At 35.0% G+C, this 10,234-nt stretch overlaps 1 pseudogene; it reads left to right on the top strand.

The window, feature by feature from the left end:
• Positions 1 to 1,337: 1,337 nt before the first annotated feature.
• Positions 1,338 to 10,070, top strand: LOC140851572 (uncharacterized; annotated as a pseudogene).
• Positions 10,071 to 10,234: the final 164 nt, after the last annotated feature.

The raw sequence follows: 10,234 nt of genomic DNA, 5'->3' as shown, positions 1-10,234 counted from the left end.
TGCCTAATCCCAAAATTTGGAACAATTCGTTATCACAGTTCCAAATTCTAGAATTCTTGGAAGTATCGATTCTTCGTTCTTGATGAATTTAGTACCTTTTCTGTGTAACTGTTCCTCTTTATTTCTTCTCTATTAGTAGACAGGATTCATGTGTTTAAAGAGAGAAATCTTTGGAATGGGAATTTGTTTTAAATTCAATTTGATAACACCTGGTACTGAAACGAAGATAGATGAGATATTAACATCTATTCTTTGATAGTACCGGTCCACTCAGTTGAACCCCTGGAGAGAGCTCCCTAGTTATTTCTGAAATCTTTTTTTTTCTTAAAAAGTTCTAGCTGATTAATATAAATCTATAATAATGCCTGGTAACGTTCTTATGAATTAATTGTTGTTACAATTTTATGGTGCCGACATCCATTTGAAGGCCCATCTCGCTTACATAACTGGCTGCTAAAATCTGCAGCAGTTTTACAAATGACCTGGATCAAATCCCACCTTCACCACGGTTTTTGGGTTATTTAGGGGTATTGGGTGAGGGCGTTGGGGCTTCCTTTGTTTTCAAAAAAAAAAAAAGTGGCAGCTTGTTGATATATTCATGGTTTGTCTGTTTAAAAATATAATTCCTTTTCAAATTAACTCTTATCAATTCAGAAAATAACATTTATTTTTATGATAACCCTTTTTTAGTAGCGGAAAATAAGGGCATGTTAATATCCATGAATTTATTTCAGGAAAAAATAACTATTATTCCATTATAGCACAATAACATATTAGAGGCGTGCATAACTAGGGGATATTAGTGTTTCTGTGTTATCTATTTTAAAATCCATGAATTTATGCAAATAACCTCAGTCTTCTATATGAAAACATTTTTAGTTGTGTTATATCTTCATACTTTTTTTGCCTTCAGATAATCCAGGTGATACATGGCTTTTCTTACTGAATATTTCTTAGTGCATATCTTGTAGTCTTACCGATTGCAATATACTATTCTTACTGAATATTTCTTAGTGCATATCTTGTAGTCTTACCGATGCCAATATACTAGTACTTTAGCTTTTAATTTCTCTAATTGTAGGACAATCATTCTACAGACAAAGATCCATATTATGGTGTCTCACAAGGTTGCTGCAATATTTTGGGGCCTAGGACTAGGAGGACAGCAGAGCCACGGAACTTGAATCCTTCCTTAGGGAGTTTACTCTGATAGGTCAGCACCAGAGTGTTATTATGTTGTTCAATAAATTTTGTGAGAACCAGAGGTGTATTAATGTCATTTTCCAAGGCTTTTCTCATGTTATATATATATTGTTGATCATTTTGGTATAGGGCATATCAGCCAATGAGATGAAGCCACAGGAAGTATCCATTTCGGTTGTCTCATCAATTTCTGTGATTTTTCAAAGGATTGGGATGCATGTGCTGTTGATGCGACCGGCCCAAAAGTTTAATCCTTTTCTTACTCATGCTTTTCTTTCATGCTAGAGGAATCAGATGCGCAGTGAAGGTTAGCACCGTGGCCATAATTTGTCTTTCATATCCTTTCATCTCTATATTTATTACTAATTAAACTGACAATAGGACCAATACATCATTTTGCTCCTTCTGCAGAGCATAAAGTATCAAGATCCAGCAATTATCTTAACTTTATTTAGTTATCTGGGTTATAATTTACTTATTTGGACCCATTTCAGGAAACAGGATGGTTACCTCAGCATGTTGTTGCTCAGGACGAAAATAAAAATATTTTAGGTGTTGTTCCACTTTATCTTAAAAGGTTTAACGTCAACAAGCTTTCAGTTCTTTGATCTATTTGTCTTGAAAATGTATGCTAGATCATTCATGTGTAACTTTAGTTTCCTTTTCCTGTCCTGATGGCTAACTATTGTGATCTGAATTTGCAGCCACTCATATGGAGAATTTGTTTTTGACCATTCATGGGCTGATGCTTATTATAGATATGGTTCTCAGTACTATCCCAAGCTACAGTCATGTGTTCCTTTTACTCCAGTAACAGGCCAGAGAATATTAGTTCGTAACACTTGGTATAGGGATCAGGTGTTTGACATGTTAGTCACGGCACTCAAGGAACTAACCTCTAAGGTATTGCATGAAATTAATGCACTTGCACTTTCGCTTGTAGTATGCAGCTGTTGAAGTCCATCAACATCACTGATAAGTTTACCTAGGATTTTGGTCTGCTAAATATCCTTTTGTACCATAAAGTTTTATCCCTTTTATTAAGGACGACTCTATAAATTTATTCTTTTGCTCTTATTATTTTTATTAAATCTAATTATGCTGGATTTTTTTATAGCGATATTTATAACGCAGCACAAAAAGTGATAGCCAAGAGATGAAAATATCTGAAACATGTTAAAATAGTTAAAGCTTGTAGTTCTGATCACAAACAGGGATAGTCAAGAGATGAAAAGATGTTGAAGCATATTAAAATAGTCAGCTTGTTGTTCTGAATGTCACGACATGTGAATTTTCACTCTGTCATTTTCAACTTTTCAACCTTTTTATGCATGCATTTACTTGGAATATATCATTTAAAGTATGTCTTTCAGTTCTATATGTACATCCTGGATTTGTATCAATATTAAATCCCTGGTAAGATGGTTCCAGACTTCCAAAACGTTATTTTTTTTCTCCCAAAGCCAAATGGTAGAAAAGTTAAAATTCTTTGTGTTCAATTTGATCTTAGCATCATGTAAAGTTTCAAGAGTTGTTCTGAGATCTCCATTGAAACATATGAGACATCCCGGCAAGGCAATTGTCTTTTTATTTTTTCCCATTTCGAATTGTATCAGTTTTTCATTAACTTGCTGGAATCATTCTGACAGTATCTGACTTTGAGGCTCATAATAAGTTAATCATCATCATCATTTATTGAAGTGTTGTGATAATTTGGAAAATCAAATAGCTGTTTGATCAGCTGTTGACAGTGACTGGAATTCATTATTTCTCTTATTAAAGAAATTGCCTACATTATATGGTCATCTGGAGCCTTGTCTTGGGTAATCTCTGTATCATCAAAATCCAGAATACTTAGGTGCCAGCATTGGACGGGTTAATTATCATGAAAGACATAAATGATGTGTTTCTTGCATGCTGTCTAGATTTATGCTTAATCTCATTAATTATCTTCTAGGACAATACTTGAGCTGTTTTAGAATTTCCTTCTCTCTTTCGATGTTTCCCCATGTTCCATTAAGGTGTTTGAAAGATACGGGCATTCGTCAAAGTTGGTTCTGCCCACAGTTTGCATTTATACTGGCTTTCTATGCGTTATGGTTTTCTACAAGGCTTTCTTATTTTCTTTTGTATTTGCATCTTCTTCTTCTTCTTCTTCTTCTTTTAACACTTTTTTAAAGCTTGATTATGCTATTCAAATAAAAATTCACAGAACAATCAAGAAAATAAGTTTTCATGTAGATTTTATGTACAATACTTTTGATCATACCTGAAACCTTCCTAATAAGACTCAATTGTTTCATAAGGTAGAACATGCAATCTTCCGAAGCACTACTTCGTCAAAATTGTGCTCAACAGACATGCTTACAGTTAGTTAGTGCCTTCCTTTTTGATAAGTCAGCATCTGTCTTTTAAGAGAATGGAACACCGAACACCGCATGTGGAACTGTTTGTGGATGGTTAATTGTGGTTGTTTAAACATTTGACAGCTCCAGGTTTCATCATTACATGTGACTTTTCCATCTGAAATTGGAGTGGCACAAATTGAAGAATGATGGATTCTTGCAGAGATAGGGATGCAGTATCACTGGAAAAATCGCAATTATAAGAAGTAAGTTAAAAAGATTTCCCTTTAGCCTTCACTTCTGTTGTTTGTTTGTGCTTGCTAGTAATTAAGAATAGAGTTATACTAGTAGCTACCTCTTAATCAATTCACTCATTTTGTTTTCATACAAAAATATCCTATATGTGTATTTCTATTTATATGCATGTTAGAGTTTAAGTTGTAAAGTTAAAATAATTCTTATTATTTTAGACCATTGTATGCCAAGACAAACGAAGGGTGATTGCTATTTGTAAGTTATTTTCTGACTGGATTGCTCCTCTCTCATGTATTCATGTATGACATAATTTTACATACTTGAGTGGACCCAATATCTTATGCTTGATTCCTTAATCTTCATTATGAAGGTGGAAGTGATTTATTTATTGGTTTTTTATTAAAAAAAGTGGTATATTTTCCTTACAAATATTCAACAAGCTACCAATGAAAATTGTAGTTTACATTTTACATGGACCCAATATCTTATCCTTTATTCCTTAATCTTCATTATGAAGGTGGAAGTGATTTAGTTATTGTATTTTTAAAAAAAGTGGCATATTTTCCTTACAAATATTTAACAAGCTACAAATGAAAATTGTAGTTAATGTTTACCCATATGCCCTGATACATCATCTGGGCCATAATAATTATGACCTTAAGTGAGTCTTGTCTCTTTGTTTCTTGCTGTAGTTTTGACGAGTTCCTGATGGATATGAAGCAAAGTAAACGAAAAAATATCAGGCAAGAGCGAAAAAAGGTAGGTGTTGCCCAACTAGAGCTTCACTGATATCTTGTGAATTAGTAATTGCATCAAATTCTCTTTGATAAGAATATTATTCTTTAGAACTTGAACAGATAAATATCTTATACTGATTCTATGTGTGTTAACTGGCATGACAATTACTTTGGTTCTTATTAATGATTGATTGGTCTAGCTTGCAGGGTTGATTAGAAACCATTGTTATATTCTGGAAGCCTTATTTAGTTCTTCCCTGTTTCTCATACCTTACTCCCGACTAGCAAAAATTGAATGCATCATTTTTCTGAGTTTTGCTACTCATCCATCTTGAAAACTATTTATATTTGCAAACATTATCTGGCTGTTAAATTATTCATTGCTTGGTTTTTAATGGGGTGGTCAATGTGTTGGACTCCTACATCATGATTGTAGAATCCAAATTTGAATTCATATCTAGTTGCTAATCAAATTCACAGCCTTAAGTGATTACTATTTCTACAATTGCTCAAATTATGTCATTAAACTGGTGATGGCTTCATGTTTCCTTTTCCATTTTCTCTGAGTTCCACCCAAGATTTGCCATCTCTGTGCTGGTATCATCCTATTATAGTATTGGTATGCCCTACATGGTACCCAGTTCGGATATTGAGTATTAGTATGTCCCCCATTCTGCATATTGATTCGGTACTGGTACGGTCAATGTGCACCGGTACTTTCACCAATCTTTATCAGATGAAATCTTTTTTTTTTCCTTTGTCCTTTCTGTAAATAAACCTATCTTTTCCTTCTTTTGTGGTATCTCCAAGTGCACTTTAGTCAAGTGCTTGTATGTGTGCAGTTGACATGTGATGCAAGATTCTAAGGGGTGTGAATAAGCAGTGGTAGGCCAAGCAATGAGGTGTTAAGATAAAGTCAAGGGTTTGCTGGTATGCTGTAGAAAAGTGAAAAGATTTAATTTAACTGTGAATTTTAATGATCAGTGGGAATGTTGTCTTAGGGTTTCTTGGTTGAAACTTGAAATAAAAAGTTTTTTAATTAGTGATTTACGGCTTTAGGGTTTCCAGGTTAAGTGATTTTATAGGAATTTGAATAAAGCAATTAAGGAACATTGAGTTCACATTGTCTCAGATTTGTTTTCAGATTTTTAGATTTAGGAGATCAATATGATTGAAAAGTAGCTAGTTTTTAGAGTGGTCAGATCTAGTTGTAGCACAAAACTTATTTTGCTATGCAAAAATCCAGCAGTTAAGGGTATGGGAGTAATAACTGTAAGGAAAAGCTGCAGAATAGAGCTGTTCTTTTAAATCATAATGGGATCCCACAGATGAAAATGTAACAACAGCAAGAATAACTGAATGACTGAATGCAAAGATATAACAATTTGTGAGAAAGTTCTTTGCTCATGATCATGTCCTTCCATTAGTCTGTTAAGTGAACTTCAAGATGTAAAAAATTGTAGGAAATCTTTGCTCTTGATCATGTCCTTTCCATTTGTTTGTTAAATTTTTTAACTTGACATATGATAACTGAATATAAGCGAAAATCTTGCAAGTAGCAACTATTACTCATGTTACATCCCAGATAGATTTGACCCATCTTCTTAGCTTCTCAGTTTTGCATATTAACTTTCAGTGTGAAATTTCTTTTGCAGATTTCTGCACAAAACTTGAAAATGAAACGCTTCGTGGTGATGAAATAAAGGTATCTACCGGTCAATTTTGTTATGTGATAATATTAAGCTTGACTTTGTAATACAAATGGATAAAGTTGCCAATTTTTAAATAGTTTTTATCATGAAAATACAAAATGGATGGCCTTGTATTTGCTTTCTTTCCATTATAGTTTGCTCATATATTGTCATCACTGTATGCATGTCCCTATATATATATACACCATATCTACATATACCTTTTCATGTTTTGTATGAGTGAACTCTTAATATGAAGTTTTTCTTTATCAATGTTGCTTTTCATTGCAGCCTGTATGAGTTTCAGCCTTTAATCTTTATGACACTGGTGAGAAGTGGCATGCACTAAGTTCTTACTGTATTTTTTGCCTAATTATGTGATTGCAGGCTAAACACTGGGATTCTTCTATAAGTTCTACCGCAACACAAAGATAATAAGTTTGGTCCTTCTCAACATCTTCTGATGTTATTTCTTCGAGTCTTTTCCTATTCAAGTGCTCTTGGCTGATTATACAGTGTTACGGATGTTCGTTTGTTTATTACAAGGCCTGCTGCTCTCGTTTTATTTTCTCCCTGACTTGATATAGAATTGCAATATTTTATCTGATCATTGGTATGATAGTTTGGTAAGTCTGATGTATTAGAGCCTGAATTCATTTGGCGATACTGATTTTACCTTGCTGAGAAAAATCAGGTCCAGATGGTATGTGAGAAATTTCCATGCAGGAGTCTGATCAGCCATCTGCATGTCCACTTCTGCTTGAGCATCATGTTTTGGTATGATTCATCCACGAGAGATGGGATGGTTTCTCAGGGCAGCATGGAGGACTAACTAGCTACCTTCATTGATGTTTCTATGTTGATATCGGGACCTGAGTTTTTTGCGTACCTTCTTGGATATGACACTAGTAAACAGCATATTGTTGCAAGTGTTGCAGAATCTTTTTCTTTTCTGTCTTACAAATTGTAGAATCAATCTGTAGTTCAATTTTCTATAGGCTGTTTAGAAATGGATTATAGTTTCTTATCAATTTGTGGCCTTTTGATTTTTCTGTAGATGGGGTAGGGCTTTTCTAACGAAGGACTTCTTTCACAACATGGGATCAAAGATGGGAGACCATCTAATGCTTATTGTTGCAGAAGATGGGGATGAACTTGTTGCTGGAGCTCTAAACCTTATTGGAGGGGATACTTTGTTTGGTCGCCTATGGGGGTGTCTACCGCATGCCTATTTTCCAAATTTGCATTTTGAAGCCTGTTATTATCAGGTAAATGTTTTTCCCCGACTCAAATGTGGAATGGCTGCTCAATCTAGCTGTAGAATTTGGCAAGGTAAGTTGTAGCTGTAGATACTTAATTGAGCTTATGCAAAAAATGAAATTAAGTCTTTTACTGAAAGTTTCTTAGCCAGTCCTTGTTGAAAAAATGCAAGAGCAACAGATTGAGGCTTTTTTCCCTCCCCTAAACCAAATATAAGCCATTAGAAGGCATTGTCTCAGTATAATCCCTGTGCCTTCTCATTGCGCCAACAACTGAGCGGTTAATAGGCATATGCCTTGAGTCCTATTGGGTTGACGTGTATTATGAGGCCAATTGGAAAGGTAAAGAATCATTCTTCAGGACAGGCTGAAACTCTGGGTTTTGAAACGCATATATTATTGGGGTAAGGACCACCCACATCTGACTTAAAGATGCATCCTATGCACCTGGCTGCAAGGTTGTACTAGTATTACAATGTGATAGAAAGCCTGTGATACATTGATTTGGTAGATATATAATGCAATAATTCATCGCAGAGGAAACATTCATCTGAAAATTCACCATGAACACCTCAAACATTATTGTTGTTCGTTCATTGCAATCTGGATCATCTTACAGGCAATTGAAGCAGCTATAGAGTTAAACCTGAGTAAAGTGGAGGCAGGAGCACAAGGAGAGCATAAGATTCAGAGGGGTTATCTTCCGGTGACAACATACAGTTGTCACTACATTTTGAATGATGGTTTTAGAAAAGCCATAGAGGATTTTCTTGAATACGAGACAGACCAGGTATTGCTCTTATGCTCTCAACTTTATGATTACTTGATATTTCTGAAGGTATTTATTTTTCTTTTCTTTTTTTTTTTCAGTATGGATATGTTTAAATATCAAAGTCTATATATATTTTCTAAATCTCTGTTTGAAATCAAGACTCCGTTCAGATTACCTTACAGTTGATGGCATAGTCATAGACCTAATTTAAAGTTGCATTACTTTTCCAACTTGTTCATCCTTCAAAAGCACTGACTTGTCCCATATTCTTTGATTTTACAGACTGATGTCTCTAACCTGTTGCAGTCTAGCTAAAATTAATTTGTAGACTATACTTTAAGTGTCGATGGGACTTCATTCACCCAGTTGGTACCTCTTTTTTGTTGGTGCTTTTGCTGGGAAAGTATCTGGATTTGCTGGGAGAGTACCCCTTTTAGTGGCTCTTCACCGTTATTCCTCACGGTAGCAAAAATAGTCTAAATATAAGAAAACCTGAAGCCTAGTAAGTGGTATGCTCATTTGTACGGGCAAATCAAAGCATTTGTTTGATGGATTTTTACTGGGTTCCTTTTTTTTTTTTTTTTTAAAAAAAGGCTCCAGACTGCTGCACAACGACATGGCACAAGGGCATTGGCGCTTTATAGCACAACCCCACCATGAATTTCAGTGATCCCATGTGTGGCGCCAATCCCCTAATTCCAGGTGGCAGACCAGCTATGTATTATTTTTTTCTTTTGGCCGGGCAGGTACCTGGTTGGGCACCATAGAATCACTCATTCTAAAATGCTACTTACTAGGTACTCCTACCTTGAACCATGGAGGCAATGTCCATAAAAAATGGTTGGGTTATTAAAAAATTTTAACGTTCAATTCCTTATAAGTGTTATATATGCATAATCCTCTCTCTCTTTTCTGGTGGGACTCAATTTGATCATAAACATTTGTACCATATAGTGCATAATTCAAGTAAAATCATCTAATTTTCGACTCTTTCTCCATGTTGTTTGGAACTTCAGACATCCAGTTGCGTCAACCATACAGAGAATGTTGGCAAAGTGACATTTTAGCTGACGTCATTTTGAAGAATGTGATGCAAAATTTTGATTACTCTTGTTTTTTATTTTTAAAAAATAAAAAATCACTCAATGCTGCAGCAAATTTTAAATATAAACTGCAACCCTTAAAAATTTCAGCTTCTTAGAATCATCTTCGGTTACTCAATTTTATCAGTGTTTTCAATTGATGCTAGAAGTACATCTAGCGTCTTGACTGCATCTCCTTTTGATTTGTTATTGATTCGCTTTCTTGCAGGTTAAGGATGTCACGAAATTGATACATGACTCCGGACCCTTCAAAGAGGGAATATATTAAGAGCCACCGTAGTATGACCATATCAAATTGTGAATGGAAACTCCTATGCATATTTCCATAGTCTAATTGAGATTTTAAATCCCTAAAGTTGATAGATGCTTGGTGAGGAACTGAGCTGATGATTTGGTCGAGTTTTAAGACTTCAGAAAGGTGGGAGAGTACCAGCATGCAAGAGCATAAATCAAATTGTGAAAGTTGTTCATAGTTGCACTGCAAGACTCGTAGGAACTTTGGCGATCGCCTCCTATCGCACTCCGGAGAATACCAATTTGACCCTGAGCCTTTGTTCATAAAGGCTTTTTCTCCACAAACAATTCATTGTTCCCAATCACATGACTGATGGAAGTCTAAGCTGTAATAAAAAGTAAAGAAAACTTCTTCCTGGGATACTCGCACTGTTTCTTCTTTTATGTTCCAATTTACCTTCAATTTAGTTATTCAGTTCTTTTTTTTTTAGCCTCATTCACGACTCCGGCGTCTTGCGTTCATGGATCAGGACATGGAATCAACTAATTCCTTGCTCTTATCCTCCACTAGGAGCTGTCAGAGATAATAACTAAATGTTTTGTAAAAGAGGAAAGAGTTATCAACTAAGTTCATT

Source organism: Elaeis guineensis, chromosome 9 (assembly GCF_000442705.2).
Source record: "Elaeis guineensis isolate ETL-2024a chromosome 9, EG11, whole genome shotgun sequence".
NCBI classification, from domain to species: domain Eukaryota; kingdom Viridiplantae; phylum Streptophyta; class Magnoliopsida; order Arecales; family Arecaceae; genus Elaeis; species Elaeis guineensis.
The sequence above is the reverse complement of the archived record's forward strand: the minus strand, read 5'-3'. Positions and strand labels throughout refer to the sequence as shown.